General features: G+C 45.4%; 11 non-coding genes across 11 annotated transcripts; all 11 read left to right on the plus strand.

Annotated features, from left to right (window-relative positions):
* Nucleotides 1–160: 160 nt before the first annotated feature.
* Trnal-caa lies at nt 161–276 on the plus strand. The gene is made up of 2 exons: nt 161–198; nt 231–276. It is a non-coding gene; the product is annotated as a tRNA-Leu (tRNA).
* Nucleotides 277–978: 702 nt separating this feature from the next.
* On the plus strand, nt 979–1,094 carry Trnal-caa. The gene is made up of 2 exons: nt 979–1,016; nt 1,049–1,094. It is a non-coding gene; the product is annotated as a tRNA-Leu (tRNA).
* A 702-nt stretch (nt 1,095–1,796) lies between these two features.
* On the plus strand, nt 1,797–1,912 carry Trnal-caa. The gene is made up of 2 exons: nt 1,797–1,834; nt 1,867–1,912. It is a non-coding gene; the product is annotated as a tRNA-Leu (tRNA).
* Nucleotides 1,913–2,614: 702 nt separating this feature from the next.
* On the plus strand, nt 2,615–2,730 carry Trnal-caa. The gene is made up of 2 exons: nt 2,615–2,652; nt 2,685–2,730. It is a non-coding gene; the product is annotated as a tRNA-Leu (tRNA).
* Nucleotides 2,731–3,432: 702 nt separating this feature from the next.
* On the plus strand, nt 3,433–3,548 carry Trnal-caa. The gene is made up of 2 exons: nt 3,433–3,470; nt 3,503–3,548. It is a non-coding gene; the product is annotated as a tRNA-Leu (tRNA).
* A 702-nt stretch (nt 3,549–4,250) lies between these two features.
* Nucleotides 4,251–4,366, plus strand: Trnal-caa. Its single transcript has 2 exons — nt 4,251–4,288; nt 4,321–4,366. It is a non-coding gene; the product is annotated as a tRNA-Leu (tRNA).
* Nucleotides 4,367–5,068: 702 nt separating this feature from the next.
* On the plus strand, nt 5,069–5,184 carry Trnal-caa. Its single transcript has 2 exons — nt 5,069–5,106; nt 5,139–5,184. It is a non-coding gene; the product is annotated as a tRNA-Leu (tRNA).
* A 702-nt stretch (nt 5,185–5,886) lies between these two features.
* On the plus strand, nt 5,887–6,002 carry Trnal-caa. The gene is made up of 2 exons: nt 5,887–5,924; nt 5,957–6,002. It is a non-coding gene; the product is annotated as a tRNA-Leu (tRNA).
* Nucleotides 6,003–6,704: 702 nt separating this feature from the next.
* On the plus strand, nt 6,705–6,820 carry Trnal-caa. The gene is made up of 2 exons: nt 6,705–6,742; nt 6,775–6,820. It is a non-coding gene; the product is annotated as a tRNA-Leu (tRNA).
* Nucleotides 6,821–7,522: 702 nt separating this feature from the next.
* Trnal-caa lies at nt 7,523–7,638 on the plus strand. Its single transcript has 2 exons — nt 7,523–7,560; nt 7,593–7,638. It is a non-coding gene; the product is annotated as a tRNA-Leu (tRNA).
* A 702-nt stretch (nt 7,639–8,340) lies between these two features.
* On the plus strand, nt 8,341–8,456 carry Trnal-caa. The gene is made up of 2 exons: nt 8,341–8,378; nt 8,411–8,456. It is a non-coding gene; the product is annotated as a tRNA-Leu (tRNA).
* Nucleotides 8,457–13,654: the final 5,198 nt, after the last annotated feature.

The following is a 13,654-nucleotide window of genomic DNA, read 5'->3' on the forward strand; positions in this document are numbered from 1 at the left end:
AATCTTTTGGTGGTACATTCTGCGCTATATTTGTGCGGCTGCACCTGGCGAACGTGTAACGGGTGCAGAACTCATGCCGGTGTACTGTGGCAACGTGGATGCGACAATTACATCAACTGTAAGTTCTCTAATAGAACAAACGAGGATCATCAAATCAAGTGTCAGGATGGCCGAGCGGTCTAAGGCGCCAGACTCAAGGAAAAACCTTGGCTGCAGTAGCAGCTAGAGCCTTCTGGTCCTCGAATGAGGGCGTGGGTTCGAATCCCACTCCTGACACAGATTTTGTCGCTTCTCTGGAGCACCCTGTGTATCATTGAGATCCTTTGTAAAGTGCAACAGCACGATTCTGGCCGTGTTCTCCTAAGTGAAACCAAAAATTTGTATCAAACACAAGCGCACCTACGGCAACCAAACTGTTTCTTCGGTAGTGTGAGCTACAAACAGAGAGTGTTGGTTGTAAATACGACGTTCCCTCGTGAGGTTACTTCCGCGCCACAGCCGCAAACACGTCAAAAGGGACGCTTGTGGTATGAAAACGACTCTTGTCTGGAGATGCAGAGTGCTAACGACAGTGTGAGGAAACAGTGCAGGCTGACCAGTACATCCTCTGTACAATAACAGTCGCTGATGAATTACAGAGAGCTCGAAATAAATTCATATACTCAAAATATTACTTTATGGAGATTACAACGTGACCAAAACTTGAGATATTATTCGACAGATAGACCTCTGCATTCTGTCTAATCTCTGATGTCTGTAACAGACGACTTAGTTTCGAACAAAATGTATTGAGTGCCGTGATTATACGGATTTGAGAAAATCTTTTGGTGGTACATTCTGCGCTATATTTGTGCGGCTGCACCTGGCGAACGTGTAACGGGTGCAGAACTCATGCCGGTGTACTGTGGCAACGTGGATGCGACAATTACATCAACTGTAAGTTCTCTAATAGAACAAACGAGGATCATCAAATCAAGTGTCAGGATGGCCGAGCGGTCTAAGGCGCCAGACTCAAGGAAAAACCTTGGCTGCAGTAGCAGCTAGAGCCTTCTGGTCCTCGAATGAGGGCGTGGGTTCGAATCCCACTCCTGACACAGATTTTGTCGCTTCTCTGGAGCACCCTGTGTATCATTGAGATCCTTTGTAAAGTGCAACAGCACGATTCTGGCCGTGTTCTCCTAAGTGAAACCAAAAATTTGTATCAAACACAAGCGCACCTACGGCAACCAAACTGTTTCTTCGGTAGTGTGAGCTACAAACAGAGAGTGTTGGTTGTAAATACGACGTTCCCTCGTGAGGTTACTTCCGCGCCACAGCCGCAAACACGTCAAAAGGGACGCTTGTGGTATGAAAACGACTCTTGTCTGGAGATGCAGAGTGCTAACGACAGTGTGAGGAAACAGTGCAGGCTGACCAGTACATCCTCTGTACAATAACAGTCGCTGATGAATTACAGAGAGCTCGAAATAAATTCATATACTCAAAATATTACTTTATGGAGATTACAACGTGACCAAAACTTGAGATATTATTCGACAGATAGACCTCTGCATTCTGTCTAATCTCTGATGTCTGTAACAGACGACTTAGTTTCGAACAAAATGTATTGAGTGCCGTGATTATACGGATTTGAGAAAATCTTTTGGTGGTACATTCTGCGCTATATTTGTGCGGCTGCACCTGGCGAACGTGTAACGGGTGCAGAACTCATGCCGGTGTACTGTGGCAACGTGGATGCGACAATTACATCAACTGTAAGTTCTCTAATAGAACAAACGAGGATCATCAAATCAAGTGTCAGGATGGCCGAGCGGTCTAAGGCGCCAGACTCAAGGAAAAACCTTGGCTGCAGTAGCAGCTAGAGCCTTCTGGTCCTCGAATGAGGGCGTGGGTTCGAATCCCACTCCTGACACAGATTTTGTCGCTTCTCTGGAGCACCCTGTGTATCATTGAGATCCTTTGTAAAGTGCAACAGCACGATTCTGGCCGTGTTCTCCTAAGTGAAACCAAAAATTTGTATCAAACACAAGCGCACCTACGGCAACCAAACTGTTTCTTCGGTAGTGTGAGCTACAAACAGAGAGTGTTGGTTGTAAATACGACGTTCCCTCGTGAGGTTACTTCCGCGCCACAGCCGCAAACACGTCAAAAGGGACACTTGTGGTATGAAAACGACTCTTGTCTGGAGATGCAGAGTGCTAACGACAGTGTGAGGAAACAGTGCAGGCTGACCAGTACATCCTCTGTACAATAACAGTCGCTGATGAATTACAGAGAGCTCGAAATAAATTCATATACTCAAAATATTACTTTATGGAGATTACAACGTGACCAAAACTTGAGATATTATTCGACAGATAGACCTCTGCATTCTGTCTAATCTCTGATGTCTGTAACAGACGACTTAGTTTCGAACAAAATGTATTGAGTGCCGTGATTATACGGATTTGAGAAAATCTTTTGGTGGTACATTCTGCGCTATATTTGTGCGGCTGCACCTGGCGAACGTGTAACGGGTGCAGAACTCATGCCGGTGTACTGTGGCAACGTGGATGCGACAATTACATCAACTGTAAGTTCTCTAATAGAACAAACGAGGATCATCAAATCAAGTGTCAGGATGGCCGAGCGGTCTAAGGCGCCAGACTCAAGGAAAAACCTTGGCTGCAGTAGCAGCTAGAGCCTTCTGGTCCTCGAATGAGGGCGTGGGTTCGAATCCCACTCCTGACACAGATTTTGTCGCTTCTCTGGAGCACCCTGTGTATCATTGAGATCCTTTGTAAAGTGCAACAGCACGATTCTGGCCGTGTTCTCCTAAGTGAAACCAAAAATTTGTATCAAACACAAGCGCACCTACGGCAACCAAACTGTTTCTTCGGTAGTGTGAGCTACAAACAGAGAGTGTTGGTTGTAAATACGACGTTCCCTCGTGAGGTTACTTCCGCGCCACAGCCGCAAACACGTCAAAAGGGACACTTGTGGTATGAAAACGACTCTTGTCTGGAGATGCAGAGTGCTAACGACAGTGTGAGGAAACAGTGCAGGCTGACCAGTACATCCTCTGTACAATAACAGTCGCTGATGAATTACAGAGAGCTCGAAATAAATTCATATACTCAAAATATTACTTTATGGAGATTACAACGTGACCAAAACTTGAGATATTATTCGACAGATAGACCTCTGCATTCTGTCTAATCTCTGATGTCTGTAACAGACGACTTAGTTTCGAACAAAATGTATTGAGTGCCGTGATTATACGGATTTGAGAAAATCTTTTGGTGGTACATTCTGCGCTCTATTTGTGCGGCTGCACCTGGTGAACGTGTAACGGGTGCAGAACTCATGCCGGTGTACTGTGGCAACGTGGATGCGACAATTACATCAACTGTAAGTTCTCTAATAGAACAAACGAGGATCATCAAATCAAGTGTCAGGATGGCCGAGCGGTCTAAGGCGCCAGACTCAAGGAAAAACCTTGGCTGCAGTAGCAGCTAGAGCCTTCTGGTCCTCGAATGAGGGCGTGGGTTCGAATCCCACTCCTGACACAGATTTTGTCGCTTCTCTGGAGCACCCTGTGTATCATTGAGATCCTTTGTAAAGTGCAACAGCACGATTCTGGCCGTGTTCTCCTAAGTGAAACCAAAAATTTGTATCAAACACAAGCGCACCTACGGCAACCAAACTGTTTCTTCGGTAGTGTTAGCTACAAACAGAGAGTGTTGGTTGTAAATACGACGTTCCCTCGTGAGGTTACTTCCGCGCCACAGCCGCAAACACGTCAAAAGGGACACTTGTGGTATGAAAACGACTCTTGTCTGGAGATGCAGAGTGCTAACGACAGTGTGAGGAAACAGTGCAGGCTGACCAGTACATCCTCTGTACAATAACAGTCGCTGATGAATTACAGAGAGCTCGAAATAAATTCATATACTCAAAATATTACTTTATGGAGATTACAACGTGACCAAAACTTGAGATATTATTCGACAGATAGACCTCTGCATTCTGTCTAATCTCTGATGTCTGTAACAGACGACTTAGTTTCGAACAAAATGTATTGAGTGCCGTGATTATACGGATTTGAGAAAATCTTTTGGTGGTACATTCTGCGCTATATTTGTGCGGCTGCACCTGGCGAACGTGTAACGGGTGCAGAACTCATGCCGGTGTACTGTGGCAACGTGGATGCGACAATTACATCAACTGTAAGTTCTCTAATAGAACAAACGAGGATCATCAAATCAAGTGTCAGGACGGCCGAGCGGTCTAAGGCGCCAGACTCAAGGAAAAACCTTGGCTGCAGTAGCAGCTAGAGCCTTCTGGTCCTCGAATGAGGGCGTGGGTTCGAATCCCACTCCTGACACAGATTTTGTCGCTTCTCTGGAGCACCCTGTGTACCATTGAGATCCTTTGTAAAGTGCAACAGCACGATTCTGGCCGTGTTCTCCTAAGTGAAACCAAAAATTTGTATCAAACACAAGCGCACCTACGGCAACCAAACTGTTTCTTCGGTAGTGTGAGCTACAAACAGAGAGTGTTGGTTGTAAATACGACGTTCCCTCGTGAGGTTACTTCCGCGCCACAGCCGCAAACACGTCAAAAGGGACACTTGTGGTATGAAAACGACTCTTGTCTGGAGATGCAGAGTGCTAACGACAGTGTGAGGAAACAGTGCAGGCTGACCAGTACATCCTCTGTACAATAACAGTCGCTGATGAATTACAGAGAGCTCGAAATAAATTCATATACTCAAAATATTACTTTATGGAGATTACAACGTGACCAAAACTTGAGATATTATTCGACAGATAGACCTCTGCATTCTGTCTAATCTCTGATGTCTGTAACAGACGACTTAGTTTCGAACAAAATGTATTGAGTGCCGTGATTATACGGATTTGAGAAAATCTTTTGGTGGTACATTCTGCGCTATATTTGTGCGGCTGCACCTGGCGAACGTGTAACGGGTGCAGAACTCATGCCGGTGTACTGTGGCAACGTGGATGCGACAATTACATCAACTGTAAGTTCTCTAATAGAACAAACGAGGATCATCAAATCAAGTGTCAGGATGGCCGAGCGGTCTAAGGCGCCAGACTCAAGGAAAAACCTTGGCTGCAGTAGCAGCTAGAGCCTTCTGGTCCTCGAATGAGGGCGTGGGTTCGAATCCCACTCCTGACACAGATTTTGTCGCTTCTCTGGAGCACCCTGTGTATCATTGAGATCCTTTGTAAAGTGCAACAGCACGATTCTGGCCGTGTTCTCCTAAGTGAAACCAAAAATTTGTATCAAACACAAGCGCACCTACGGCAACCAAACTGTTTCTTCGGTAGTGTGAGCTACAAACAGAGAGTGTTGGTTGTAAATACGACGTTCCCTCGTGAGGTTACTTCCGCGCCACAGCCGCAAACACGTCAAAAGGGACACTTGTGGTATGAAAACGACTCTTGTCTGGAGATGCAGAGTGCTAACGACAGTGTGAGGAAACAGTGCAGGCTGACCAGTACATCCTCTGTACAATAACAGTCGCTGATGAATTACAGAGAGCTCGAAATAAATTCATATACTCAAAATATTACTTTATGGAGATTACAACGTGACCAAAACTTGAGATATTATTCGACAGATAGACCTCTGCATTCTGTCTAATCTCTGATGTCTGTAACAGACGACTTAGTTTCGAACAAAATGTATTGAGTGCCGTGATTATACGGATTTGAGAAAATCTTTTGGTGGTACATTCTGCGCTATATTTGTGCGGCTGCACCTGGCGAACGTGTAACGGGTGCAGAACTCATGCCGGTGTACTGTGGCAACGTGGATGCGACAATTACATCAACTGTAAGTTCTCTAATAGAACAAACGAAGATCATCAAATCAAGTGTCAGGATGGCCGAGCGGTCTAAGGCGCCAGACTCAAGGAAAAACCTTGGCTGCAGTAGCAGCTAGAGCCTTCTGGTCCTCGAATGAGGGCGTGGGTTCGAATCCCACTCCTGACACAGATTTTGTCGCTTCTCTGGAGCACCCTGTGTATCATTGAGATCCTTCGTAAAGTGCAACAGCACGATTCTGGCCGTGTTCTCCTAAGTGAAACCAAAAATTTGTATCAAACACAAGCGCACCTGCGGCAACCAAACTGTTTCTTCGGTAGTGTGAGCTACAAACAGAGAGTGTTGGTTGTAAATACGACGTTCCCTCGTGAGGTTACTTCCGCGCCACAGCCGCAAACACGTCAAAAGGGACACTTGTGGTATGAAAACGACTCTTGTCTGGAGATGCAGAGTGCTAACGACAGTGTGAGGAAACAGTGCAGGCTGACCAGTACATCCTCTGTACAATAACAGTCGCTGATGAATTACAGAGAGCTCGAAATAAATTCATATACTCAAAATATTACTTTATGGAGATTACAACGTGACCAAAACTTGAGATATTATTCGACAGATAGACCTCTGCATTCTGTCTAATCTCTGATGTCTGTAACAGACGACTTAGTTTCGAACAAAATGTATTGAGTGCCGTGATTATACGGATTTGAGAAAATCTTTTGGTGGTACATTCTGCGCTATATTTGTGCGGCTGCACCTGGCGAACGTGTAACGGGTGCAGAACTCATGCCGGTGTACTGTGGCAACGTGGATGCGACAATTACATCAACTGTAAGTTCTCTAATAGAACAAACGAGGATCATCAAATCAAGTGTCAGGATGGCCGAGCGGTCTAAGGCGCCAGACTCAAGGAAAAACCTTGGCTGCAGTAGCAGCTAGAGCCTTCTGGTCCTCGAATGAGGGCGTGGGTTCGAATCCCACTCCTGACACAGATTTTGTCGCTTCTCTGGAGCACCCTGTGTATCATTGAGATCCTTTGTAAAGTACAACAGCACGATTCTGGCCGTGTTCTCCTAAGTAAAACCAAAAATTTGTATCAAACACAAGCGCACCTACGGCAACCAAACTGTTTCTTCGGTAGTGTGAGCTACAAACAGAGAGTGTTGGTTGTAAATACGACGTTCCCTCGTGAGGTTACTTCCGCGCCACAGCCGCAAACACGTCAAAAGGGACACTTGTGGTATGAAAACGACTCTTGTCTGGAGATGCAGAGTGCTAACGACAGTGTGAGGAAACAGTGCAGGCTGACCAGTACATCCTCTGTACAATAACAGTCGCTGATGAATTACAGAGAGCTCGAAATAAATTCATATACTCAAAATATTACTTTATGGAGATTACAACGTGACCAAAACTTGAGATATTATTCGACAGATAGACCTCTGCATTCTGTCTAATCTCTGATGTCTGTAACAGACGACTTAGTTTCGAACAAAATGTATTGAGTGCCGTGATTATACGGATTTGAGAAAATCTTTTGGTGGTACATTCTGCGCTATATTTGTGCGGCTGCACCTGGCGAACGTGTAACGGGTGCAGAACTCATGCCGGTGTACTGTGGCAACGTGGATGCGACAATTACATCAACTGTAAGTTCTCTAATAGAACAAACGAGGATCATCAAATCAAGTGTCAGGATGGCCGAGCGGTCTAAGGCGCCAGACTCAAGGAAAAACCTTGGCTGCAGTAGCAGCTAGAGCCTTCTGGTCCTCGAATCAGGGCGTGGGTTCGAATCCCACTCCTGACACAGATTTTGTTGCTTCTCTGGAGCACCCTGTGTATCATTGAGATCCTTTGTAAAGTGCAACAGCACGATTCTGGCCGTGTTCTCCTAAGTGAAACCAAAAATTTGTATCAAACACAAGCGCACCTACGGCAACCAAACTGTTTCTTCGGTAGTGTGAGCTACAAACAGAGAGTGTTGGTTGTAAATACGACGTTCCCTCGTGAGGTTACTTCCGCGCCACAGCCGCAAACACGTCAAAAGGGACACTTGTGGTATGAAAACGACTCTTGTCTGGAGATCCAGAGTGCTAACGACAGTGTGAGGAAACAGTGCAGGCTGACCAGTACATCCTCTGTACAATAACAGTCGCTGATGAATTACAGAGAGCTCGAAATAAATTCATATACTCAAAATATTACTTTATGGAGATTACAACGTGACCAAAACTTGAGATATTATTCGACAGATAGACCTCTGCATTCTGTCTAATCTCTGATGTCTGTAACAGACGACTTAGTTTCGAACAAAATGTATTGAGTGCCGTGATTATACGGATTTGAGAAAATCTTTTGGTGGTACATTCTGCGCTATATTTGTGCGGCTGCACCTGGCGAACGTGTAACGGGTGCAGAACTCATGCCGGTGTACTGTGGCAACGTGGATGCGACAATTACATCAACTGTAAGTTCTCTAATAGAACAAACGAGGATCATCAAATCAAGTGTCAGGATGGCCGAGCGGTCTAAGGCGCCAGACTCAAGGAAAAACCTTGGCTGCAGTAGCAGCTAGAGCCTTCTGGTCCTCGAATGAGGGCGTGGGTTCGAATCCCACTCCTGACACAGATTTTGTCGCTTCTCTGGAGCACCCTGTGTATCATTGAGATCCTTTGTAAAGTGCAACAGCACGATTCTGGCCGTGTTCTCCTAAGTGAAACCAAAAATTTGTATCAAACACAAGCGCACCTACGGCAACCAAACTGTTTCTTCGGTAGTGTGAGCTACAAACAGAGAGTGTTGGTTGTAAATACGACGTTCCCTCGTGAGGTTACTTCCGCGCCACAGCCGCAAACACGTCAAAAGGGACACTTGTGGTATGAAAACGACTCTTGTCTGGAGATGCAGAGTGCTAACGACAGTGTGAGGAAACAGTGCAGGCTGACCAGTACATCCTCTGTACAATAACAGTCGCTGATGAATTACAGAGAGCTCGAAATAAATTCATATACTCAAAATATTACTTTATGGAGATTACAACGTGACCAAAACTTGAGATATTATTCGACAGATAGACCTCTGCATTCTGTCTAATCTCTGATGTCTGTAACAGACGACTTAGTTTCGAACAAAATGTATTGAGTGCCGTGATTATACGGATTTGAGAAACTCTTTTGGTGGTACATTCTGCGCTATATTTGTGCGGCTGCACCTGGCGAACGTGTAACGGGTGCAGAACTCATGCCGGTGTACTGTGGCAACGTGGATGCGACAATTACATCAACTGTAAGTTCTCTAATAGAACAAACGAGGATCATCAAATCAAGTGTCAGGATGGCCGAGCGGCAGTTCCGCTTGAGACGCGACAGCGATCGCACGTGCTGTGTATTCGATCCGCCGTTTCCCTCGGGTTGTGACTATTTACTTTCTGTGTGTGACGTTTCTTTGTCTTCTTTTCTTCGTTGTTTCGTCGCCTTAGTGTTTGTGTTGTGTCTTGTGTTGTATAGCGGCTTTTGCCGCATTAATTAAGTGTTATGGCTTCCCGGTTGTTTCCGCGGAAGTGTACTCTCAGTTTTCAGTTTAACAAGGCCACCAGGAATGTTCAACCAACTTCGTTGGAAATTCACGAATGGATTGTGGATACGATTGGCATTACATCGGACCAGGTACATACGGCGTATTTTGACACAGAACTTTACTGCTTTTTTGTGAAATTGTTGAACCCGGTTTTGCTAGATAAGATTTTACTTAAACATGGTGAGCAAGTGTCGTTCCGTCATAGAGATGGTTCTGTTAGCAGTGTTACTGTTTCAAATGCGGAAATTACGTATACCACAGTTCGGGTTTATAATTTACCCCCTGAAGTTGAAAACAGTTATCTCAAGGAAGCTTTGCTTGGTTATGGTACCGTTCGATCAATTCGACATGAACGTTGGTCTGCACAACATAAGCTACAATGTTATAATGGTATCAGATCGGTTGAAATGCATATTAAGTCGAATATACCGTCCCATCTGGTTGTATGTGGTTATCGTGTTCATCTTACTTATGAGGGGCAAGTTGGTACGTGTTTTCTATGTAATGAAAATGGTCATGTCCGTGCTAATTGCCCTAAGCGGGTGTTTGTGCTTAAAAATGGGCTAGCACAACGCCGCAAATTAACGGTTGCCGATCTTGTGCCAGCAGCTTCCTCCACTGTCTCGTGTCAGCCTCCTGCAGTAGATTGTTCACAACGGGTGACACCTTCCTCTGATGCAGGTTTTCCCCCGTTACCCACTCGCCCAGATGTATCGGCTGCTTCTACACCGATCCCGTCTGTTTCCAATAACAAACGCCGTCGTGCTAGTGATACCGGTAGCACTGATGACGAAGCTGCTGTTTCGCAGCCGGTTAGCGAATCTGACGAGAGAATTCCGGAATCTCCCTTGCTTGTTTTGGATTCTGTTCCCACTGTGTCTCCTGCTTTGCCTGCTGACGTCAAACCTGGTGCCACGCTGTCGGCGCAAGAGCCCCAACATTCGGTCGAGGTGGTGTTGACATCCCTCCCGACACAGGCATCACAACATGTTGACGACACTTCGGTGCAGACAGCTGTTTGTCGGAAAATCGCTTCTAGAACTGCGCGCTCCGCTTCAGCGGATTCCAAACCTATCTCTCCACCTCCTACACTTCCAATACCTACACCTTCTGATGCCGGTGCCGATGTTCCTGATGCAGTTTTCCCCTTGCTTGCTCCTTCTTCAGATTCCTCTCGCCCTGCTAATCCTTCGGATGCCTTGGTTGACGTGCCTGATCTCGAACCCCCCACTCCACCTGCTCTTGACTCTGGTGTGCATCAGATACGCCGTCGGGTGAAAGTGCCCCCCAATCTTCACGCGGTGCGGAAAAAACACAAGCATGCAAAGGATGACTCTGATTCCGTTGATTCCGGGCAATCACCCTCTGCCATGTCTGATGTTGATGATCTGGATGTAGTTGCTTCTAATGTGGTGTAATTAGGGTTCATTTTCCCTTTTTTGGTTGATGTTGCAGGCGTACACGTTTATTACCTTAAATATAAATAGCATTCAATCTGCTCTGAAGTTAGCGTCTCTGCAGCAGTTCATTTATGACTCTGCAGCTGATGTTGTTTTCCTGCAGGAAGTCTCCGTTGCACACCTGTTTGTTCCTGGCTTTCGCACTATTATAAATTTTGCGCCTGAGTTTTCCACAGGTACTGCCTTACTAATTCGTGACGGTATCCCCGTTACCGAAATTGAGCTCTTAGACTCGGGAAGGGGTATTGGTTGTCGGTTATTTGACACAACCTTGGTTAATATTTACGCCCCCTCTGGTTCCAGCAAACGGCAGGAAAGGTCTCGTTTTTATAAAGAGGATCTGATTTATCTTTTACGCAAAAATCCTGCGACTTTGATATTGGGGGGTGATTTTAATTGTGTATTACAAGCTAAGGACCAATCCCCTCATTTTAATTATTGTTTCGAGCTACATTCTCTTGTACGTCAACTACGACTACGCGATGCGTGGGAGGTTAAACACCCCACTTTAGTTAAATTTACATTTTTTACTGCCACGTCAAGTAGTCGCCTGGACCGATTGTATATTTCTGATCCCCTTAGTGTTTCTGTTTTAAATGTAGATGTAATTCCAGCCAGTTTTACGGATCATTGTGCCCTTGCGGTTATAATTAATTTGGAACGTCAGCCTCTTAAACTTTATCGGCCACTGTGGAAATTAAATGTCTCCTTGCTCGATGACCCTGACATCGAACCTCTAATACAGACGGCGTGGGACATGTGTTTACGTTCTCTGCGATACTATCCGTCTAAGCTTCACTGGTGGATCCACTGTGCGAAGCCAAAACTACGTCGCACTTTAATGTCCTACAGTTATAATAGAGCGCGAGATCTGAAACTGACTTTTGAGTATTATTATTCGGTGCTTCGCGAACTTTATGATACTCCTCGAATGACATGTGCCCACCTTTCTGAGGTTCGGAAAATTAAAGCCAAGCTCCTTAGTATTAAACGGCTTCAGATGGAAGGATTGAAGATTAAATCTAAGCCGCCGTCCACCTTAGCACATGAAATGACTTCCATGTACCATCTGTTTCGTCACCACAAGAACCGTCGACGTGTATTGATTGACGGCCTTATGGCAGCTGATGGTCGCCGGCTTACCTTACAGAATCAAATAACCCATGAACTTACCTGCTACTATGAGACCTTATATGCTGTGGCTGATTCTGATCCGCTTGATGTTGACGAGATTTCAACTGCTATCCCATCAGTTTTAACAGAGGACCATAATATGGAATTTTTAGCTCCTTTTACTGCAGACGAAATTTCAGCTTTCATTGCTTGTTCACCATCTCACAAATCTCCTGGTCCGGATGGCCTTCCTAAGGAGTTTTTTGTTCGCTTTTGGACTATTATAGGGCCGGTTTTTACGGATATAGTAAATGAAATTTTGAATGGTGGCACAATTCCAGCCGATTTCAAGAGAGGTACGGTTGTCCTGATACCGAAATCTGCTGGTTTGAAGACAGCTAGTGACTTTCGTCCTTTAACTCTTTTAAATTTTGATTATAAGACGGCTGCTAGGGCTGTTAATGCACGTCTATCCCTCTTGCTTACACCTGTGATAACTCCTTGTCAAAGCTGCTTTCCGGGGCGCTCCATCTTGACGCCTCTGGCGGGGTATCGTGATATTGTGTCGATTGTCGCTGTCACCAATATTTCCTGTGCGCTTTTATTTGTTGATTTTAGTAAGGCTTTTGATCGTGTGTCCCATTCGTTTTTAGAGCTTCTGCTGCGCCGACTCGGTTTTAATGAAAAGGCGCTGCTGGTTCTTAAGAATATGACGACTGGCATTTCTGCTAAGATTGACATTAATGGACAGCTGACGAAGGTCATTGATATTAAACGTGGCGTCCCGCAAGGTAGCCCTTTATCCATGACCCTTTATGCTCTCTCCCTTCAACCACTCCTCACACGTCTCAACTCGACACTTCGTGGTCTTACGATCTCTGGGGTTACCCAGACAGCAACAGCTTATGCTGATGATTTGGTTGTTTTACTTCGTTCCCCCGCAGAAGTGCCGCCGTTGAAAATGGAACTGGATAAATTTTCTGCGGCCTCAGGTTCTCGTATCAACCCCTGTAAAAGCAAACTCCTGAATTTGCGGGGCTTTGAACATGTGGTTGTTCCGTGGGTTACGGCTGTTGAACATCATACACATTTAGGTATCTATCTTGAACGGTGTCCTCTTCGTATGGCTGCGAAAAATTGGCAAGTGGCCATTTCCAAGCTTCAAGGTGTTTTATTCGAACACTCATGGCGTTCGATACCGATACTGCAAAAAAAGCATGTATTAGACACTTATGTTTTATGTAAAGTATATTACGTTGCTCAGTTGTTTCCGCTTCCCAGAATGCAGGGTGCAAAAATGGTCCAGCTTATTAACAGATATATTTGGCGGGGGCACATTTTTAAATTACGTTGTGATGTTCTTACGAAGCCGCGACTTGAGGGCGGCTTGTCGTTCACCGATGTCCGTGTCAAGGCTGCTGCCCTTTATGTTAAGCGCACCCTCCATCTTTTATTTTCTGAGTCCCCGACTGTTACTTCGCGATTATTCCATGTCGTTCGTCCTGCGAGCTTGTCACCGCCTATTAACGTAGGGCCTCTAAATGCGAAGCTACGGCATGTTCGGGACTTCTACATTGAGATTAGTTATCTGGATCTCCACTTACAACGTAGTCCTGTTTTTACTACGCGAACACTGCTTGACAAATGGCACAGGTCTTCTTCTTCCATCCCGAT

Source organism: Schistocerca piceifrons, unplaced genomic scaffold (assembly GCF_021461385.2).
Source record: "Schistocerca piceifrons isolate TAMUIC-IGC-003096 unplaced genomic scaffold, iqSchPice1.1 HiC_scaffold_1764, whole genome shotgun sequence".
Taxonomy (NCBI): domain Eukaryota; kingdom Metazoa; phylum Arthropoda; class Insecta; order Orthoptera; family Acrididae; genus Schistocerca; species Schistocerca piceifrons.